We start from the raw sequence: 19,949 nt of genomic DNA on the forward strand, positions 1-19,949 counted from the left end.
CATCTACGCTAATATTTGTCTGTTTCTCTCTTGTTCCGAGGTCACCGTGGCCACCAGATCCAGTCTGTGTCCAGATCAGAGGGTCACTGCAGTCACCCGGATCCAGTACGTATCCAGACCAGATGGTGGATCAGCACCTAGAAAGGACCTCTACATCCCTGAAAGACAGCGGAGACCAGGACAACTAGAGCCCCAGATACAGATCCCCTGTAAAGACCTTGTCTCAGAGGAGCACCAGGACAAGACCACAGGAAACAGATGATTCTTCTGCACAATCTGACTTTGCTGCAGCCTGGAATTGAACTACTGGTTTCGTCTGGTCAGAGGAGAACTGGCCCCCCAACTGAGCCTGGTTTCTCCCAAGGTTTTTTTCTCCATTCTGTCACCGATGGAGTTTCGGTTCCTTGCCGCTGTCACCTCTGGCTTGCTTAGTTGGGGTCACTTCATCTACAGCGATATCATTAACTTGATTGCAAATTAAAACAGACACTATTTCAACTGAACAGAGATGACATAACTGAATTCAATGATGAACTGCCTTTAACTATCATTTTGCATTATTGAGACACTGTTTTCCAAATGAATGTTGTTCAGTGCTTTGGCGCAATGTATTTTGTTTAAAGCACTATATAAATAAAGGTGATTGACTAATGAATAAATGCTGTTGTGATAGTTTCATCTTGTAATGTCACAATAACTGATAACCGTGTTGTTTTCTGATCTTCACAGCAATAAAATGATCTTAATGTGTCAATGAACAGATCTGAAGTCATCAGTGTAATGAATGAGGTGAAAACAGGATCTATTATCATGAAATAAAGACGATTTTGATCAGCTGATAATATTGATGAGTCTCAGACTATAAACACTCATTAAACAAGACATTCAGGATCAGCAGCAGATCAGCTCACTTTATTCTGACTGTTTGCTGATAGAAACACATCTTTATCAAACATTGTGATTTGTCCTTATGAATCTGAACACATTTCTAATGTTATTTACCGCATTCATAACATCAGAGTATTCCCACATCTTACCATCTCCTATGTAAAGAGTTTGCTCAAAACAAAAGGTGTAAAGAGGATTTTACAACTTCGTGGAAATAGTGAAATACTCACCTTAGAAAACAGCTGACGTCATAGGCTCAGCTCTACTTCTTCTTCTTCGGTGTTTATTTGCGGGTTGCAGCCAAACTGTTGCATTACCGCCACCAACTGGAATAAATTATGGGTCAGGATTTTGCTTGTAGAAAAGCTTCTTCTTTTTTTATTTGATTAGTGGCTGACAACTAATGTTAAAGGTGCATTAATACCACTTACGAGACTAGACTGTGGAGCAGTGTATGATAAACGTGGACATTTAGAAATTAATCATATTCTTTCCATCAATCCTGTATTTTTTAGGTAAATCATGAGATGTTTGAACTCAAGTACTTCCTTCTTAAAGCTTCTGATCATTAATGTTTACAATGTCTGTCTTTATCATTTGAATCATTTCCCTTCTTTTTTCCTCATATTTCCTCCACTCCAATAACACACTTAACACTGACTCCTCACTGTTTTCACACAAACCTGTTGATGTTTGTCTGTTTTGAACAGTGTCTGATTCAGTCCAGCGTGTCCTATTCTAAGACAGAACAAAACCTAATTTCACAGACTTTCTCCTGAATATTATAAATGATTCTAAAAATACATTTTATACACCATCATTTTCGTTTCTATAACGTGTGAATCAGTGACGGCTGGTGCTAAAAAACACTTTTGTGGGTGCACAAACAAACTGAAAATTAGTATTGCAGGACTGTAAACAGCCATTTATCAGGTGATTATGTATCATTACTGCTAGATAAATATAACAGTTGAAAAAAGTAGTAGTTTTATTATCAGTATCAGTTTCACACACACACACACATTCTAAACAAGATGGCGGCGCGTCCACACGCAGCGGCTTCTCTCTGTCCCGACAGAACGGTGTTTTCGTGTTTTATGTCTTGTGAGTCACAGAGTTTTTGTACGTCGTCATCGCGTCTACCTGTCTGTAAGCGCGCATACAGTCGCGAGTTTCTGCTCGATGTCGGCAGAACTGAATTTTTTTAGTTAAACTCTGAGCACGCGGAACGGCTACGGGATCTAGGTCTGCTACGGGGGCCTTCACCATCACCGACCCTCGCTACTGCATCTCGCCCACAGCGGAGGCACCACAAGCGGTGTGAGAGAAAGCAGAAGAGGGGGAAGCGTGGAGGTATCCGGGCTAGGCTAACGGCTAACCCACACAAGCCATCTATCCCCACCATCGTACTGGCAAACGTACGCTCGTTGGACAATAAACTGGATTACATTCGATTACTACGCTCAACTCCGAGGACTGTAAGAGACTGTTGTGTTTTTGTGTTGACGGAAACATGGCTCAGCAACAGCGTTTCAGACGGCGCTATTCTGCTCGACCAGCTGATGTGCTATCGAGCGGACAGAGCTCTCGTCGCGTCGGCGGCCTTTGTGTTTACATCAATGACACGTGGTGCCGCGATACTCTTGTGATCTGCAAACACTGCTCACCCCTGGTGGAGTTTATGATTGTTAAGTGCCGGCCGTTCTATCTGCCGAGGGAATATACTGCTATACTGCTCATTTCAGTGTACATTCCCCCGTTCAACATCACCAGCAACAGGAACGACGCATTAAATGAACTGTACCAGCACATCAGTGAGCAGCAGACAGCACACCCTGATGCTTTTCTCTTCATAGCTGGGGATTTCAACCATGCTGACCTAGAGAGTGTGTTTCCAAAAATAAAACAACACATTAACTTTCCATCACGAGGTAATAACATTTTGGACTTTGTTTACACCACACAGAGAGGAGCTTACAAAGCCCTCCCCTCCCCCATTTCGGAGCCTCAGACCACATCACTGTTATGCTAATGCCTGCATACAGACCACTCATTAAAGTCGCCAAACCAGTTCACAAACAGATTAAAGTGTGGCCAGAAGGATCATCAGAGGTTCTTCAGGACTGCTTCAACACAACTGACTGGGACATGTTTAAACAGGCTGCCACATGCAATAACACCACTGACCTCCAGGAGTACTCAGAGACTGTCACTGCCTACATCAATAAGTGTATTGATGATGTAATGGTCACAAAAACCATCACTGTCCGGGCCAACCAGAAGCTGTGGATGACAGGGGAGGTCTACAGACTCCTGAAGACACAGAACGCTGCCTTCAGAGCTGGAGATGAGGTGGGCCTGAGAACAGCTAGGGCCAACCTGTCCCGTGGCATCAGAGAGGCTAAGAGACAGCACTCCAGGAGGATAGCCCATCAATTCAGCGACAGCAGAGACACTAGGAACTTGTGGCAGGGGATACAGACCATTACGGACTACAAGCCCCCACCAAGGACCTGGTGGGGAAAACTCCTTTTGTGGAAGCGTTCTTCACACAACAACAAGCAGAAACATGACAACTAAACTCTAAACATTCACAGCGTTTTATTATAATAGTGTTTACAGTGTATGGTAACAGACACTTAAAAATATATATTTTATTGAACTAAAAAATATTAAGTTACTTTGACTTAAACATTTAAATGTTTTTAAAGTGTGTGTATGACAGTCCCAGTCATATTTGTTTGTCCTGCTCGCTATCTGAAAAAAAAAAAAAATCGTACTAATATGCTGATTTGCTGCTCAAGCATCAAAGTTCATTAAGTTCATTTGCTGACCATTTAGATTCATTAATAAAACTAAATGGCCATTGCTTGGATTTAATTTATATCCAAATGAAATCCTGAATGACACACTACACACTCTGCATACTGTACTCTAGATACTCAACTGTCTGGTGTATGAATATTATAAGATTATTTGATTAACATCTGAGTCTGAGCTCTCCGTTGTGAGGAAAGCTGACAGTTGACTCATGAAGTGTTTGTCTGTTTAAGTCGAGCATTATCCAGAGAAGATCTTGACTTCACTGATGATTAGCTGTTGTTCTTACACCCTCACCAGAGAAAACATCTGGACTCAGGCAACTAGACTCCAAGATCAACAAGCAGAAAACAGAGATGATAACCCTGAACACCTCAAACCCCTCAGCAATTAAAGTACAGGAGCAGACCTCTGTAGAAATGAGGAGTTTGTAGAGCTGGGCTTCATCATTAGACATGATGGAGGACAGACAATGACAACAAGAGACGCATTAGAAAGAGCAGAAACAGCTTTATAACACTGAACAATATGTGGAGGTCCAAAACATCTCTGACCAACAACTACTCATGCGGCGCAATTAAGAAAGTATGGCGAGCATCATCACAGAAGCTGATGGATGGACTGGGCACATCATCCAAGAGAACAAGACAACTTTAACCAGAACTCAATTTCTTCTGCACATCAGAGGAAAACCAAAAGAGAGAAAGACCAAAGAACATTAGAAATTCAGAAATTAATCTCTACTTAGAAGACATGTTAGGGTTTGTTGGAGATATAATGTTCCAACAAGTCTGCTTGATCAATTACCAAAGAAGAATGTCAGAATTATTCAGGAAAATATGATTTTCTTATCAAAGTGATAAAATGTTGTTTTGCAAAAATGAGAACACCCTCCTGAAAGCAACTAAAAAAAAGAAAAAAAAGTAATTTTCCTGACAATTAAAAGTGTTATATAGCCCACTGAATCATAGTCAGTATAAATACTGGCAGCAGTTGAAGCACTTGGGAGAGAACTGCCAGGGGATTTATTTCTTAGTGTAAAAGAGGAAAATGGTACAAGAGGAAACCAAATTATTGTTTTAAGTGTGAAAATATAACAGAAGTAGCACCAACATTCAAAAACAATGGACTTGTGACAAGGCTCCTGAAATAACCAGGCCTTCACTTTAAGTTTCATTGAGAGGTGAGTGATTTTTTGCTCAAGAGCCAGTAAAAGCTATGTCAAGGGTGATGCTTTATCTCACAGAGTAAGATGCAGTCTGCTGAAGTGACACTCATGCTTGTTGTCACCACTGGAACTACCTAAGCACAATAAACTAATTTAACTTCTTCCAAGGCATGTATCTACAAAATAGAGACTTCTGGGAATTCATATTTCTCAAGAGGCCAAGACAATCATTTCCGATCCAAAATGTTCTGGTGTTGCTAGAGGAGGAGTACTGAAAGTGCCTGGTTCCCACAGTGTTGTTCAGTGGTAAAGCTCTTCTATTGGGATGAATGAGTGCTGAAGCTGTGCTTTATCAGTGCTGGCATGAATTCACACACTACTCTGTGATGTAATACACAAACTTGAAGCAGAAGATGCTACGCTCTCCTCATTCCCTGAGTTGTTAGCCAGTTCTTCAACATGATAATGATGATATGCCTTCTTCTGACATGTAAGTCTTTCATTGGACATGTATTTCACTCAGACTTAACGCTCTTGAGCAGCTGTGGAGCATTCTGTAGAGACGAGTTGAGCAACACTTCCCATTAAAGATCAGAGCATTTAAGAAGGTCATTCCTTTAGGATTTTAACAGCACAGATGTGTTATAAATTAATAATGTTATAAATCTGATTTTGACGATGAAGAGAACATGTTGAAACATGAATTTCAGGTGAACCAGATGAAGATGAAGTGGAAGAGGAAGACTACTAGACACAGACAGAACATACTGTAAGAGACGGGAAGGACATCCGTCATGAGTCACAGACATTGATGTGGAACTGGAGTTACCCCAAAATAAAGTAAAAAAGGTCTGAGGAGTAAAACACTCTTCAGATGCTGCCTGCATTGAGTGAAGGACACCTGGTACCCTAACAAGGACACTTAACAGCAGCTCCAGTATTGATGATTAGATGCATAAACTGCTTTGTATCCAATAAAATAAGAGATTGTATGGTTCTTATTGGCTCACATGGAACTTTACTTTTAACTACAAACTGAGTCTCAAACAAGAACAAGCAGAAGAGAGTCTTCTACATCATTCCTGAAGGACTTCAGTCGGCAAACGCTGTGTGCTTCATGGTTTAGTCTAGATTTGACTGTCCTTACCCTTCCTGAATAATTATAGGGTTAAAGCTGAAAGACAAAACACACACAGTAACAACATGTCAAAGAATTACATTTTACTTTGAACATATATAGACTTTCTTTATCTGCTTCATTTGGAGAGATCAGACGCGTGATATATATCTTTTAATAATGTTTCATATATGAAATATATTGTAATCCTTCTGATTCGGAAAGAATTTATGACTTTTATTTAAACAACTCTCAATTTAAAGTTTGAAAAAAAAAAAACATATATATATATATTTACATTAAACACAATGATCATCTGTTTGAATACTAAAGCAACATTAATCATTCAATATCATGTTTCTAACACACATGCTGCATTATTTGATTGTAAAGTCTGAGTCTCTTCACCTGTATGGATCACATTTACACATTTATCACACATTTATTTCTCCTCATAGACACAGTAGTGAAGCTCTTCTGTGGATCTTCAGCTGATGTTTACTGCTCCTCTCAAGATCACTTCACATTATGATACACAGCTTTTATCAGCTTCTGGTGATCAAACATATGTCTCCTGGTAATCTATACTGTAAGGTTTAAAAGAAAAGAATACAATCAGAGTTCAGTGAAATAAAGTACTGCTTAGTTACTACATTTCAAGTTACATTAAAATCCTGTAATCAAAAGTTGCTAACTGAGCAGAGGTGTTTAACTGAATCTAAATTGTGTTTAATTCTTCACTTGTGTGTCAAGAAAGCATATAATAAGTGTGATAATGCAGATGCAGCCGGATGTTATCACAGAATAAGTCTCTTCAGGAGGACACAAGTCCTGATCACCCTGTCGGGTTTATTCTGTGATAACAAGCGGCTGGAGGGACATTATCTCTTACAGAAAGTAAGTGTAAAGTAATGTGACGTGTTGCTTGTCAAAGTAAAAACACACAAGAGACAGAGACATTGATCATGTGATGCTGGACGACTGTGAGCTGAAGCTGAATCTGCTCTGATTTTACCAGCGTTTTCCTACAATCTGAACAAATCTATTTCAAACTCTAATGATTCACTGTTACTGATCTCATTAATAAAGCAGCTGTTGCTGTAGAAAGCTGTGACAGTCTGCTTTTCTTCTCTTTCCTCCTTTGTGTTCAACATTTTTATCAACTTTACATTTCATTCAGACACAAACCCTTTGAAATAAAGCTTGAGGATCATTTGATAAACTCTTTTCACTAATATCTGAAAGTATATATTTGTTCACATATCAGAGGTAAATGAATCTCTTTAATATCACAAAGTGAAGTTTACTCACCTCAGTTTACAGTTTGAGTCTCGTAGCACATCAATGAGCTTCTGCTTTGAGTCTCCAATCATATTATAACTCAGATCAAGCTCTTTTAGAAACTGCAGAGCTTTTGTGTTTGTCAAAGACTGAGTTAAAGAAGAAACATCTGTAATGCCACAGTCATAAAGACTAGAAAGAGACAAACAGAGGAAGAGAGATCATCTTACAAACAAATCATTAAGATGAAGAATCTTTCACAAATATAATGTGAACACATTCATCATGAGATATTGAGTTTAAAGTGTTTTGTTGAACTCTTATGTGCTGTTCGTTTGGGGACGACACTCGTGCTGTTTGGGCTCTCCAGAGAACACAGCCAACAAAACGACATTTTGTTACAAAATGTGTCATTTATTAATGTTTTTACTCTACATTCATGTAGTTTTTTTGAAGGATTTATGATATTTTGTAAATGTAAAATATGTATTAATTAAAAAAATATTTTTAAATAGATTTTTATATAAAAAGAATATAATTTTTTTATATAAAGAATAGCACCAAGTGTTGACAACCGTACAAAGTCTCGTGTCATTTAGATAAAGGAACATTTGTTTTTATTTTAGCAAACATCATTTGGGGTCTCAAAAGACCTTGAACAGCACATAAGAGTTAAAAAAAGTGATTTTCATCATTTTGATTCTTGTCTGTGAATGTTACTGACCTCAATCTCTCCAGTTTACAGCGTGAATCCTTCAGTACGTCACATAAGTGATTCACTCCGGTGTTATTTATTTGATTCCAGCTCAGGTTCAGTTCTCTCAGGTGTGATGGGTTTGATTTCAGAGCTGAAGTCAGGATGAGACACTGTTTCTCTGTAATACTGCATCCACACAGACTGAAGACAGAAAGAGAAAACACAATGAATCAGACACGTTATGTTCATGTGTGAGTAAAACATCATGTGTTAACACCATACAGTGCAATAAATAAAACACTGCCAAAAACCTTATTATATGACCATAAACAAAAACAGAAGAACAAAGATGAACAAAGTAGACACAGGATGAACTACAGAACTACTTAAAATAACATTAAATGTGAAAATTTAGTTTAAATGTGAGAAATCAAGAAAATTCTGTTTCTGAATTACAATTAGGGATTCACCGGTAGAAAGGCCATAAATCGGACGGTTTGCGCTTAAAAAACGCAATCGGCTTTTGGCCGGTTTTTGGTCTTTTTTCGACCGATTTTTCCGGTAGTACGCCCGCATGCACAGTTGTAATCATTCGCTATCATATAATTTGTGTGGAAGTATTTCGAATTCTGTTCGCAGGACATGGACAGCCGATCAGCGCCGGAAGTGCAGAGCTACACGTCTGAGGCACAGATAACAGGAAGCAAACAGCCGACTGCACAAAATAAGAGTCCCTTTATCGCGAGTGTATCTGTACCTGTCCGCGCCCTGCACAAGAGGAGACAGTGAAGGATGTTCAGATCAACTTCTCACGTGTTGGATGAGAAACGAAACGGACTAACTGTGACAAAACTGAAATGTTTGTTGTTGTTTTTTTGTAAAGTAGAGCTTGCAAAAAAGTGTTTAATTCATCCAATTAAAAAAAAAATAGGGTAATGATGGACATCTATATTTTTTTACTTGAGACAATAGTTATTTATTTTTCCAAGTAAAAAAAAAAAAAAAAAAAAAAAAATATATATATATATATATGAATATTTACCATGACACTTTGCATCTTTGTTTTATTCGCACCAACATCATTTGATTTTAACAGTTTGGAATAATGCGTTTATATAGCATACTTTTATTTAGTCTCACTGGTAAAGACCTTTTTTTAAAACCAAACTAAAATACTGAATGCTGATTAAGAAACCTCTTATTGAATGTGTGTTGATTGTGTTGTTTGGATTGTAGAACTATGCAGTTGTTGCCTTTAATTTCACATGGTTACAGTCAGGGTTCTAAATTAACTTTTTTGATCACCAGCCAATGTGGCTGGTAACTTTCTAAAGTTACCAGCCAATCAGAATTTCCAATAGCCATTTTTTTTTTCCCGGTAAAAATAACAAATTATGAGTGCCACTAAATGCATTTGATCATTTTATTAACATTGTTGGCAAGAAAAACATCAGTTTATAAACCGTACTCACGAATTCATAAACTGTTACCTTGGTTTAACAAATTGTGCCCACGAATTTCCAATCCGTGCGCTCAGTTTTTGTAAACCGTACCCTCGGTTTTTGAATCCGTACCCACAAATTCATAATCCGTGCGCACACTTTCGCAATACGTTCCCACGGATCTGTAAACCGTACTCACGGATTGATGCAGCAAGCTCCTGTTAACATACAGTTTTATTGACTATTATTATGTGGAATAGGTTTAATAATAATAAAGCAATAATCTTATAATAGCAACTGATTATTATTGTAAAATAAACCTGGCATTGTGACTAACTCTGGAGTAAATTTTTCCTGTTTTTTCCTGTTCCAGTTGTAAATTGTTTTGGATAAAAGTTTCTTATGCATAACCTGTATAATAATATATAATAATGATAAAAATAAAAATAAAGTTATTTTTATCATTTTAATTTGTAGGCTAAATAAATGTTCACAAGAAAATAATTCATGAATTGCTTTATTTTTAAATAAACTTTGACAGTTTTGTAAATGCTTGTGTGAAATTCTTTCTTAACATGCATGAAGACTTATTTTTCTGATTTTATTATACTAAGCTCCATCCACCCCACCTGCCGGAGTTAGATGCATGTTTCACTGTTAATGTTTTTAATAAATAATGAGGCCGAAAATAACATTGCATTCAGTTAGAGAGAAAAGGAATGAAAACATAACCGGCATATTATTTGTTTTGTATTGCTTTTTACCCTTATTTTCTTTTTCTTTTTAGCGTTTTTTTTTTTTTGGTCATAAAACACAGGCGGCTGTGTCTTATCCTATTGGTGATTAATATAATAATCACTATTAAAATAAACGCTAAAAAGAAGACTATTTGTGAATGCTGATCGTGGACTCATTGGATACTATGAAAAATAATGTTTAATAAACAGAAATGAATCTGCCGGTGGGGGCGGAGCTACAAATGCGTGTCAGTTTACAAATACATTTTTTTTTTTTTTTTTTTTTTATTTAAAAAAAAAAAAAAAAAAAAACAGAGAGTACGGTTTACCTCTCCTTGAACTGTCACCTTATCGTGGTGGAGAGGTTTGAGTACCCGAATGATCCTGGGAGCTATGTTGTCTGGGGCTATATGCTCCTGGTAGGGTCTCCCAAGGCAAACAGGTCCTTGGTGACGGGCCAGACTAAGAACAGTTCATAAAACCCCTTATGGCAAAATTAAAATCAAGGACCGTGACGTCGCCCGGGATGGCGCAGCCGGGGCCCCACCCTGGAGCCAGGCCCGGGGTTGGGGCTCGTATGCGAGCGCCTGGTGGCCGGGCCTTCCCCCATGGGGTCCGGCTGGGCTTAGCCCGAAGGAGTGACGTGGGGCCGCCCTCCTGTGGGCTCACCACCTGCAGGAGGGAGCGTAAGGGGCCGGTGCCTAGAGGATCGGGCGACAGTCGAAGGCGAGACCCCCGACGACCCGATCTCTGGACACGGAATCTGGCTTTAGGGACGTGGAATGTCACCTTGTTGGCGGGGAAGGAGCCTGAGCTTGTGCGGGAGGTCGAGAGGTATCGACTAGAGATAGTCGGGCTCACCTCAACGCACAGCTTGGGCTCTGGAACCACACTTCTTGAGAGAGGCTGGACTCTCTACCACTCTGGAGTTGCCCATGGTGAGAGGCGGAGGGCTGGAGTGGGTTTGCTAATAGCCCCCCAGCTCAGCCGCCATGTGTTGGAGTTTACCCCGGTGAACGAGAGGGTCGCTTCCCTACGCCTTCGAGTCGGGGATAGGTCTCTCACTGTCGTTTGTGCCTACGGGCCGAACGGCAGTGCGGACTACCCGGCCTTCTTGGAGTCTCTGGGAGGGGTGCTGGAAAGTGCTCCGACTGGAGACTCCGTTGTTCTACTGGGGGAATTCAACGCTCACGTGGGCAGTGACAGTGACACCTGGAGGGGCGTGATTGGGAGGAACGGCCCCCCTGACCTGAATCCGAGCGGTGTTCTGTTATTGGATTTCTGTGCTAACCACGGTTTGTCCATAACGAACACCATGTTCAAGCATAAGGGTGTCCACCAGTGCACGTGGCACCAGGACACCCTTGGCCGGAGGTCGATGATCGACTTTGTGGTCGTGTCATCAGACCTTCGGCCATATGTCTTGGACACTCGGGTGAAGAGAGGGGCGGAGCTGTCAACTGATCACCACCTGGTGGTGAGTTGGATCCGATGGCGGGGGAGGAAGCTGGACAGACTCGGCAGACCCAAACGTACTGTGAGGGTCTGTTGGGAACGTTTGGCCGAGCCCCCTGTCAGAGAGATCTTCAACTCCCACCTCCGGCAGAGCTTCGACCGGATCCCGAGGGAGTCTGGAGATATTGAGTCCGAGTGGACCATGTTCTCCACCTCCATTGTCGCTGCGGCTGCTCGGAGCTGTGGCCGTAAGGTCTCCGGTGCCTGTCGAGGCGGCAATCCCCGAACCCGGTGGTGGACACCGGAAGTAAGGGATGCTGTCAAGCTGAAGAAGGAGTCCTATCGGGCCTGGATGGCTTGTGGGACTCCGGAGGCAGCTGACAGGTACCGGCAGGCCAAGCGGACTGCAGCCCGGGTAGTCGTGGAGGCAAAAACTCGGGCCTGGGAGGAGTTCGGTGAGGCCATGGAGAAGGACTATCGGTTGGCCTCGAAGAGATTCTGGCAAACTGTTCGACGCCTCAGGAGGGGGAAGCAGTGCCCTACCAACACTGTTTACAGTAGAGATGGGCACCTGTTGACCTCAACTGGGGATATCGTCGGGCGGTGGAAGGAATACTTCGAGGATCTTCTCAATCCCACCGACTTGTGTTCCGTTGAGGAAGCAGTGGCTGGGGACTCGGAGGGGCACTCGTCCATCACCCGGGCTGAAGTCATCGAGGTAGTTAAAAAGCTCCTCGGTGGCAAGGCACCGGGGGTGGACGAGATCCGCCCCGAGTACCTCAAGTCTCTGGATGTTGTGGGGCTGTCTTGGCTGGCACGCCTCTGCAACATCGCATGGTGGTTGGGGACAGTACCTCTGGACTGGCAGACCGGGGTGGTGGTCCCTCTTTTCAAGAAGGGGGACCGGAGAGTGTGTTCCAACTATAGGGGGATCACACTTCTCAGCCTCCCTGGAAAAGTCTATGCCAGGGTACTGGAGAGGAGAATTCGGCCGATAGTGGAACCTCGGATCCAGGAGGAACAGTGTGGTTTTCGTCCCGGTCGTGGAACACTGGACCAGCTCTATACCCTTTCCAGGGTGCTGGAGGGTTCATGGGAGTTTGCCCAACCAGTCCACATGTGTTTTGTGGACTTGGAGAAGGCATTCGACCGTGTTCCTCGCGACATCCTGTGGAGGGTGCTCCAGGAGTATGGGGTCGGCGGCTCCCTACTTAGGGCTGTTCGGTCGCTGTACGACCGGAGCAAGAGCTTGGTTCGCATTGCCGGCAGTAAGTCAGACCTGTTCCCGGTGCATGTTGGACTCAGGCAGGGCTGCCCTTTGTCACCGGTTCTGTTCATAATTTTTATGGACAGAATTTCTAGGCGCAGCCAAGGGCCGGAGAGTGTCCGGTTTGGGGACCATACGATTTCGTCGCTGCTTTTTGCGGATGATGTTGTCGTGTTGGCATCCTCAGACCAGGACCTTCAGTGTGCATTGGGACGGTTTGCAGCCGAGTGTGAATCGGCTGGGATGAGAATCAGCACCTCCAAGTCCGAGGCCATGGTTCTCAGTCGGAAAAGGGTGGATTGCCCACTTCAGGTTGGTGGAGAGTTCCTGCCTCAAGTGGAGGAGTTCAGGTATCTTGGAGTCTTGTTCACGAGTGAGGGAAGGATGGAACGTGAGATTGATAGACGGATCGGTGCAGCTTCTGCAGTAATGCGGTCGCTGTACCGGTCTGTCGTGGTGAAGAAGGAGCTGAGCTGTAAGGCAAAGCTCTCGATTTACCGGTCAATCTACGTTCCTACTCTCACCTATGGTCATGAGCTGTGGGTCATGACCGAAAGGACAAGATCCCGGATACAGGCGGCCGAAATGAGCTTTCTCCGTCGGGTGGCTGGGCGCTCCCTTAGAGATAGGGTGAGAAGCTCGGTCACTCGGGAGGAGCTCAGAGTAGAGCCGTTGCTCCTCCACATCGAGAGGAGCCAGCTGAGGTGGCTCGGGCATCTATTTCGGATGCCTCCTGGACGCCTTCCCAGGGAGGTGTTCCAGGCACGTCTCACCGGGAGGAGGCCCCGGGGAAGACCTAAGACACGCTGGAGGGACTATGTCTCCCGGCTGGCCTGGGAACGCCTCGGGGTCCCCCCGGAAGAGCTGGAGGAAGTGGCTAGGGAGAGGGAAGTCTGGGCGTCTCTGCTTAGACTGTTGCCCCCGCGACCCAGCCCCGGATAAGCGGAAGATGATGGATGGATGGATGGATGGAGGGTACGGTTTACAAAATCTGAGCGCACGGATTGGGAATTCGTGGGCACGGTTTGTTAATCCGTGGGTACAATTTGTTAAACCGAGGGAACAGTTTATGAATTTGTGAGTACGGTTTATAAACTGAGGGGACGGATTGCAAAACCGTCGTCACAGATTGATTTTTTTTCTCCTACAGGTGACGTGCGGGGCTCTCCGTAATATCCTCATCCCCTGCCTCGTTCCTCTTTTTGCCCCCAGAAAACTGTCCCAACCACCGCCACATTTAGTTTAATCTTAATTTTTTTCTTTAATAGCTAACTCCCTCCTCTTTCAGTCTATGCTCCCTACTCTGGCTCTATTCGTTCTTTTTCCTTGTGTTTTCTGATGGACACTATTCGTTTCCATGTTTTTTCGCGCTGGTTTCACTGCAAACTGCGTGCAGCCAATGAGCATATGAAACGTCATCACGTAGCATTACAGCACAGTGTTCGTGGGAAATGTAGGAAGTGCTGCCAGGGGGATAAATGACCAAGAACAGAACCTCATGTCATGCATCACCAGCCAAACTGGCTAGTAAGTTTTAATTAACACCCGCCAAAATGAATTTTAACCCGCATTTGGCGGGTTGTCGGGTGTTAATTTAGAACCCTGGTTACAGTTAATATTTTATTTAAGGCCAGTTCTCTGTAGTTTCAACACAATTCAGAAACAAAAGCTAAATGCTGAGGTCTGTATTGAATGTAGTCTACTTACTGTGCAGTTACTGCCGTTAATTTCAGATGGTTACGGTTATTGTTTTCAATAGTCAAAAGCCAATTTGGGCTATTAAATACCAAATAAACATCTTGTTTATGCACACTTTCCTTCTTTCTTATTTGTTGTTTAAAGATTAAAAAAAAAAAAAAAAACGCAAATCGGTATCGGCCATGAAAAATCATGATCGTGCATCCCTAATTACAATTTACTTAAAGACATTTGTAACTTTTTTTGCAATTGTCATTCTTTACTGTACAGGTCTGAGTGAATAAAAAAATTATAATAATAATTTGGTCCATTAATGAACTGGATTACTGTGATCTGCGGTGACTGACTGAAATGAGACTGTTGTAAAGACTGCGATAACAAACAATGGACAGTGAATGCTATTTGTGAAGCGTATCTATCTTCGTATAATATATATAGATATATGAAGAGACAGTAGATCGTCTTTAACTCGCTTTATTCAGCATGAAGCAACCGCATACATGAGAATCTCTCTTGTGTTATCTTTCTGTATGTCTGTCACCCATACGTAAGCCCTGACGTATATCCAATCACAGAGCATAACTGGTTCACGTGACATCTCCCCCTTTTAGTCTAAGGATTCATACAGTATTAAACAAAACAACTGTTTCTCAGAAACATACCCTGAAATTACTTTTCGGTCTAAAACACAATATTTTCCATATTCTCTTTTTTCCAAAAATGTATTAAATAAACATAAGAACTCTTATTCTATTTATCAATATTATTTTTAAACTTGCTGTTTAAGTAGACATTAACAAAATACATCTGAACAAGCAAATATAAACAAACATTCTTCTCAGACCTTCCCTTTTGTCCTTCAACATAAGTGGTCTGTACTCATTTGTGAACATCACTAGTTAACTCATTTCTTCTGACTAGTAAGTTAACTTGACGGCAGGTTTCACAACACGTCCAGAGCGTGTTCTCAAAACTCTGGGTGACGATGTTATACTACCAGTCTCTGAATTATTTTGAGTTGGACAGGTAGCTGATGTTATGCTGCCCGGCGGGTTGGAGACTTTTGGTGATTGTGTTGGAGAGTCGTTCCTTTCTTGGTTGACAATCTGCAGGTGCCTCCGGTTTCGTCTGATGGTGTCTCCTTGTGGCATTTTCACCACAAACGAACGGGGAGTGGAACACGAAGCCTGAATCACCCCGGTGCCTCTCCATATCTTTTCTGAGTCTGTTTTCAGTCGCACTCAGTCTATGACCCCTAAGGCGGGAAGCTGCTTAGCTGAGTATCTCCTGTTGTAGGTGTATTCGTAGGCCTGCTTAGCTTTGGCATCTGTCTGCCTGACTGTAGACAGATTTGGCCATGACGGTCTCAACTGATGGTGGAGCTTGGGGACTGTGGTTCGCATTCTCCTTCCCATGAGGAGTCTGGCTGGGCTTTCTTTTGTCGGCTCCGTAGCGGTGTCCCTGTAGATCAGGAGAGCTAGCTGGGGGTCTTGTTGCCTAAGGATGCTTTTAGTGGTCCTGACAGCTCGCTCCGCCATCCCATTAGCTTGGGGATAATATGTGCTTGATGTAGTATGCTGGATGTCATACTTAGATGTGAAGTCCTGGAACTGCCGTGAGGTGAACTGTGGGCCGTTATCCGTAATCAGCTCTTCAGGTATCCCGAACCGTATAAATATGCTCATCAGCTTACTTATAACTGCTTCACTCGTGGTCTGGGTGAGACTTAATACTTCAAGCCATCTTGAATAATAGTCAATAACAACCAGGAAGTGCTTTCCTTTAAACTCACAAAGATCTGCAGCTAGTTTTTGCCACGGGAGTTTCGGCAAAGGCGTTGTAATGAGTGGTTCCCGGCTTTGGCTTGGTTTGTGCTCATTGCAGTGTGGGCATGAGGACACTTTCTCCTTTACTGCATGGCTTATCTTTGGCCACCAGATGGCATCATTGTATCTCTCCCTGGATTTGTTTAGGCCTTGATGCCCATGGTGGATTCTCTCCAGCATCTCAGTTCTCATTATTTGTGGGATTACTATTTGGTTTCCCCTCTTTACCAGTCCATTATGCTCACTGAGACTACTTCTCTTCATAAAATAGTCTAGAGCAGGCCTCACGACATCCTTTCTGTATCGTGGCCAGCCAGACTTAATGTATTGTCCGACTTTCTGCAGGGTTTCATCCTTCTCTGTCTCTGCTTTTATGCGCTCCAGCACTGTTTTAGGCCTTTCCAGCTCTGCGATGGAGTCCACATATGCCTGGATGTCCTCACTCAGTTTTGTGTCGTCCACTTTTGACTCTGGGTGCCTTGACAACACATCAGGTACTATCAGGTTTTTTCCTGGGATGTACTCAGCGACTGGGTTGAACTTCATTAGGCGGATCAGAAGTCGCTGACACCTTAGTGGAGTTTTGTCTAGGTCTCTGTGGTTGATGAGTGTCACCAGTGGTTTATGGTCCGTTAGTAGTTTGTAGCTTTCCAGACCACACAGATATAGATAGAACTTTTCTGAGGCCCATACACTAGCAAGACACTCCTTTTCTATTTGTGCGTACTTCTTTTCCGCTTCATTTAGTGTACGAGAGCAGTAGGCTACCGGTTTAAGTGTGCCTCCATGATTTTGCATCAGCACCCCTCCTAATCCATAACTGGATGCGTCAGCACCTACTACGGTGGGCAGTTTTGGATCAAAGTACTGAAGAACGGGTGCAGAGGATATCAGCGACTTTACTTTCTGGAAGGCTGCTTCTTGCTGCGAGTCCCACACCCATGCTACTGCATTCTTTAACAGCTCGTTAAGGGGATGAAGGATTTGTGACAAATTGGGTATGTATCTGCCGACATAATTCACCATACCAAGTACTCTTTTTAACTCACTCACATTTGTAGGTGTCTCCAGAGCGGTGATGGCGGACACTCTTTCTGGGCTTGGAGTTATGCCCTCTTGACTGATGACCTGGCCCAAGAAGTGAATGGAAGCCTGCCTGAACTTACACTTTTGGCGGTTAAGTTTTAAACCAGATGCACGGATTGTCTCCATCACCCTTTTCAGGCGGCTGTTGTGCTCTTCCAGAGTAGCTCCGAACACAAGAATATCATCCATATAAACGACTGTGCCCTCGTGATCATGCAGTAGTTCTTGCATCCTCCTTTGGAATATTTCTGGTGCTGATGTTATCCCGAATGGGAGCCGTTTAAAACAGTATCGACCATTTGGTGTTATAAAGGTTGTTAATTTTTAGCTTTCTTCATCCATAGCCATTTGCCAAAATCCACTGGCAGCATCCAGAGTTGTGTACACCTTACTTCCAGCCAGTTTGTGTAAGATGCTGTCCGTGGTCGGCAAGATTAATTTTTCTCTTTTCACGTTCTCGTTTAGTTTAGTGAGACCTACACAAATTCTTTACCGTTTGGCTTTATCACAGGCACCATAGGCACTACCCATTCTGTAGGCTCTGTCACGCGCTCTATTATGCCATTTTCCTCCATTCGCTTAAGCTCCTCCTCTACTTTAGGTAGCAGCGGAATGGGTATGCGGCGAGGGGCTACAACGCTGTATGGCTTAGCATTTTCTTTTAGGAATATTTTTATGGGGTCTCCCTTAAGCAGCCCTAATTCCCCAAACACACTGACTTCTTCAATGTGTTTTATTAGACCCAGACGAACACTGACAGATCTACTCAGTAAATTATCGCAAGTAGACTTTGCCACTATTACTCTAAAGTAACAGTCTGTTGTTTTTCTTCCTTTTGTCTCTTGCGTCTTAGCTAGGAATTGCCCCAAATGGACCACTTTTCCTCCTGGACTTTCCAGTTTAGAGGTGACTGGACTAAGTTTCGGCTTGACACGGAGGCTGCTATATGTAGCCTCATTTATTATTGTCGTGTCAGCACCAGAATCAATCTTGAAGCTGACTGGAGTATGGCATATCACTAGTGTTGTGCGCCATGGTGGCTCTATATCTGTGATGACTTCATCCACTGTAGCCTCATTCTTGGTCATAGTCTCATTTATTGATCCTAAGAATAAGCTGTCTACTTCTTCAGTCACTTCTTGTATCATTCTGGTTTTGCATTTGTTTGCGAAGTGACCAATTTTGTGGCATTTGTTACATTCTCTGTCTTTAGCTGGACATTTGTCTCTTGCATGTCTGCGCCCACATCTACCACAGTTTTTCTTTTCATTTTCTTTTCGTCCTCCTGCTGCCTCATATTGTGTTTTTTTCCACTTATTTTTATAAACTTTTGATTTCACTTCATCAACGTGCCCTGATGCACCAGCCTCGCGTCATTTGTAGCTTCAATGAAAGATCTTTGTCTTTAATCCCTATAACAAGTCTATCTCTTATTTCCTCCTCCTTTTCATGAAAGTCACAGTGGGCTGCGAGTTCATACAAGTGCCTTATATACTGCTCAACGGACTCACCCGCCTCTTGTGTCCGTGAATGAAAACGTGCTCTCTCAAAAATCACATTTCTTTTTGGCACGAAGTGCGCGTCAAACAGCTTCAGCACTTGGTCAAAATCCTCCTCCTCTCCCTCGTCGTCATCTGGCGAGACGAATGAATTGTACACTTGCTCTGCCTCCGGGCCCATAGAATAAATCAGTGCGCTGACCTGAACATCAGCTGGCTCTTTGTTAAGCTTCGTTGCTATTCGATACCGGGAGAAAAGTTGTTTCCAATCGGGCCAATCCTCCGGTTTAGCGAAGTTAAGCTGCTCCGGCGCCGAAAACTTTGCCATCCTGTCCGGTTTTCTCCTGTCAAACTACTTCCTTCAGTCAGCGTGCTGTGTCGGTTCACTTCTGACACCATGTGAAGCGTATCTATCTTCGTATAATATATATAGATATATGAAGAGACAGTAGATCGTCTTTAACTCGCTTTATTCAGCATGAAGCAACCGCATACACGAGAATCTCTCTTGTGTTATCTTTCTGTATGTCTGTCACCCATACGTAAGCCCTGACGTATATCCAATCACAGAGCATAACTGGTTCACGTGACACTATTGGTGGGCTTTTTAATTGACAGTTGAAACTACGAATCAGTACAGCTTTAGCGTCATCTGAAAGTAGTTCCGCCAAAGGATATAGAAGTGTGTTGCATCAGTAAGTTTAGTGCGGAGCTAATGAGTGTTCTCCAAAGTTTATTTCAAGTGTGTGCGTGCAGCTAGAAGTAAGTTCAAATGTTCTTATCTTTGTTATTAATACATTTGTGTATTGTTGCGGTTTAAGATAATCACAGACTTCAGATATTAATGGTAATACTGTATGCGTGTGTACAAAGATTCAGCAATTGCCATTCCTTTGTGTGAATTAATGTGATTATGATAGTTTATGACAGCTGTTTATATGCTTATCAGACCCGTTATGTGGATTATA

At 42.7% G+C, this 19,949-nt stretch overlaps 1 protein-coding gene across 1 annotated transcript in view; it reads right to left on the reverse strand.

The window, feature by feature from the left end:
• Positions 1-19,949, reverse strand: part of LOC127987559 (uncharacterized) — a 1,718,354-nt gene that overhangs the window by 126,119 nt on the left and 1,572,286 nt on the right. The window lies entirely within an intron of this gene.

Source organism: Carassius gibelio, chromosome B22, assembly GCF_023724105.1.
Source record: "Carassius gibelio isolate Cgi1373 ecotype wild population from Czech Republic chromosome B22, carGib1.2-hapl.c, whole genome shotgun sequence".
Lineage (NCBI taxonomy): Eukaryota > Metazoa > Chordata > Actinopteri > Cypriniformes > Cyprinidae > Carassius > Carassius gibelio.